The sequence below is a fragment of the Ahaetulla prasina genome, chromosome 12 (genome assembly GCF_028640845.1).
Source record: "Ahaetulla prasina isolate Xishuangbanna chromosome 12, ASM2864084v1, whole genome shotgun sequence".
NCBI lineage: Eukaryota > Metazoa > Chordata > Lepidosauria > Squamata > Colubridae > Ahaetulla > Ahaetulla prasina.
Genome location: NC_080550.1, coordinates 25,002,542 through 25,005,989, shown reverse-complemented (window position 1 = coordinate 25,005,989; position 3,448 = coordinate 25,002,542).

The following is a 3,448-nucleotide window of genomic DNA, read 5'->3' as shown; positions in this document are numbered from 1 at the left end:
CAGATTCATTCTTCTATTTGCAAGTAAGCTGCTGTCTCCTATGCATTCTATTTTGAGGGAAAGGTATGTGGATTATTTATTGCTAAGGTTACTACTTGATGGGACAACCAACCAGCTGACAACTGTGTTTAATAATAGGGGTAGATCCCTTTGCAGGTTCTGTTCTGATACATTTAGGACAACATAAAAAAGTATCGGGGATTATTATTTTTTTAACAAGAAAAAATTTGCACCAATTTTCTTGATGGCATTTTTCTTTTTCCCACCATGTCACCAAAAACTTTAGAGGTGCTGATCTGATATTGAGACATTGGAACATTGGCTGGAGGAGCAAGAAGGCATGTATTCTGACTGTTATGCTGATGATGCAGTGGGCATCAATTAAATAGCAACATTTGCATGGTGACAACATGGTGCAACAGGCATCATTGGGACTTCTACTACAAGCTTACGACTGGAGAATGCAGGTCCTTTATTTGTTCTTTCATAACTCCCCCTTTAGTCCCCTCTTACGACTCTCATCCCATAACTAATTTGGGGTAGAGTTGGGGTAGAGTCGGGACGACTGGATGGAGCTGAGCGTTTACTGGCAGATTCCCTTCCTGATGCTACATGGAGTTCACAGCAGATTTTTTTTGCTTTGCCCCCCGGTGAGAGAAATATCTGCCAATTCCTAGGACTGAACGCTCAACCTTCCAAACAGGAGGCGATTAGCTTCACTGCTAAATCACCACTTGTTCTTTTATAACGTAAGCCTCAATTTCTAGATCACACTTTCTCAACCTTGGAGACTTTTAAGATATCTGGACTTCAACTTCCAGAATTCCCCAGCCAGTGAACTGGCTGGAGAATTCTGGGAGTTGAAGTCCAGACATGCCGTGTCCCACTCCTCCGCTGACGGCCAGGTCAGGGAAATCCGAATCAGGCTTGCCTCTGCAGCTCTGCCCAAAGTCCTAGCAAAGTCCTCAGAGCAGGCAGGAGACCAGAAAGTGACTTCAGCAAGATATGTTTAGACTTTGCCTGACTCAGAGACTGCCAGAAAGCAGATCCTTTATATAGGCCATGGGGTGTGGCTCCATGACTCAGCACTCATTAAGGCCTGCCCCTCCCTTCCTTCTGTTGCCTCCGCCTATCCAATCTTCTGATGCGAGGGTCACTCCAATCAGCTGTTGGAAGTAAACTTTCCTCAGGCTCACATGCTGTGGAGGAGGGGGAGGGGTCTAGCTGCTCCGTTTGCCTGGGCATGGAGCCAGGGCTGGGGCCGGGGGATGCTCCCTCCTCTGCAGCCTGCTTGGGCATGGAGCCAGGGCTGGGACCGGGAGGCATACATTCCTCCGTGTTCGGGAGCAGATAAGCAGACCCCGGCTGCGGTGAGAGCGGACAAGACACAACAAGACACCTCAAAGTTGCTAAAGATGAGAAACTCTTAATACTGTTGTTCTTAGTGGTGTTGATGCTATGAGTCCCACTTACAATGGATGCTAAGCAGTGGTGGGTTGCTACCGGTTTGTCTCAGATAGGGTGAACTGGTAGTGGCTGCCGTGGAAGGCTCCGCCTACCCGCCTGGACGCTTCTGTGCACGTGCAGAAGCACCACGTGTGCAAACACGCGTACACATGAGTGAACCGGTAGCATTCGCTGATGCGAAGTTGAGTCCTCAGTGTATTACAAACAGTTAACATCTCGTGTCAGCAGGTCCAGTCCTTTATAATATGAAAACCATACTTTATGATACATTGCTATATGTGTCTTCAGCTGGAATGCATCTTAAATATGAGTACAAATGCTTTCTCCAAATCCAAGCCAATTTCCATTAAAGAAGAGAATGTCAGCCAAAGGTTCCAGATCAGTACACACTGGGATTAAAAATTGACCCTCATCCACTTAATCAAACTTTCTGAATCCATATAGCACGCAAATACATCTTCTTTGTACCCCTTTCCCAGGGCCTGACTCCTCTGCCTTCAATCTGGGAGATGTACAGAGGTCCCAGCGCTATAAATATCTATCGTTGTACAACGTTGCACTGGTCTGAAGCAAGTTCAGTAAGGTGATCCAAGCCCTGGCTAAAAATAAATGCGCTGGCCAACTTTTGAATTCCTAGACCAGCAGACAAAGCAGGGAGCAAGAACACATACATTTAAATAGGCACTTGGGGATCTGGTATATTTAGGGCGATGACGATCGCAAATTCCACTTCTGCAGTCCAAGCCTCTGCTGCCAGTTTATTAGCTGTCACTTGTGCATCTAGTTCCATCGTGAGGTATCATGTTGCTGAGCTAGGCGACCAGCGACAAACTGCAAAAGCTATTTTTTTTATTTTGCAGAGGGGAAGCAAAGGTAGTTTCCTTCCTCTGTTCAAAGCATAAAGTTTCAGGGAAATAGAATATAATTCTAAGGCTGGAAGGGACTTTGGAGGTCTTCTAGCCCCCAATCTTTTTTGGGCACCAGGGACTGGTTCCAAGGAGAAAGTTTCATCCATGGACTGGAGGGGGGCGTTGCTGCCTGCATCCCACGGATGGGGCTTTGCTTGTTTGCGTGGACCAGTTGCTGGCATGCATGGACTGGGGGTTGGGGACTCCTGTTCTAGTCCAACCCCCTGCCCAAGGCAGGAGTCCTAGACAAATGGCTGTCCAATCTTTTCTTGATTGAACAGTGGTAGAAAGCCCACAACATCTGGAGGCCAAGCTGTTTAATTGATTAATTGCTCTTACTGTCAGGAAATTTGTCTTTAGTTCCAGGTCGGATCTCTCTTTGATACGTTTCTATCCATTGCTTCTTATCGTGCCCTCATGTGCTTTAGAGAGTAGGTCTACCCCCTCATCTCTGTGACTGCTCCTCAAATCTCCAAGGCCTTCTTTTGCTCACCTTCCCTACACCAAGGGAAATCTGAAGTTTTTCAGATCCAAAAGAATCTGGGCAGATTCCAACCTAGAAAGTTCTTGTATCATTGACTTGGAATCTTGGAATTTCCTACCACAATCAGGTAGGAAAGATGGAGGCTGGATCCAGGGGAGGTATTCACTTACCTTCACTACTGGGTCAAAAATGTGAGTGCCGTATCTAGAAAATTGATAAATGGCAAGAGTGGGGGATATTTGCCCATTTATTTATTTATTTATTTATTTTTGCAAATTTTTTTTATTTTTCCATAATAATTCCCACAATTTGACCAGTGTACAATACAATCACTTATCCAACAATCAGTCCTATACTCAAATTATACTCAGTCAGGGCTGCTCGACTGCCACTCCCCCCTTTAATCCTTTCTTCCCTTCTCATCCTTCTTAAACTTCCCCCACCACCTTCTCCTCGCTTTCCTACTTCCCCTCCTCTTTCCCACTTCTCACTACCATCCTTTCTAACCCTCTATCTTCTCCTTCTCCTCCTCCTCCTATCCTTTCTTCTCCCTCCCTTCTTTCCTCCCTACCCACCTCCCTACCTACTT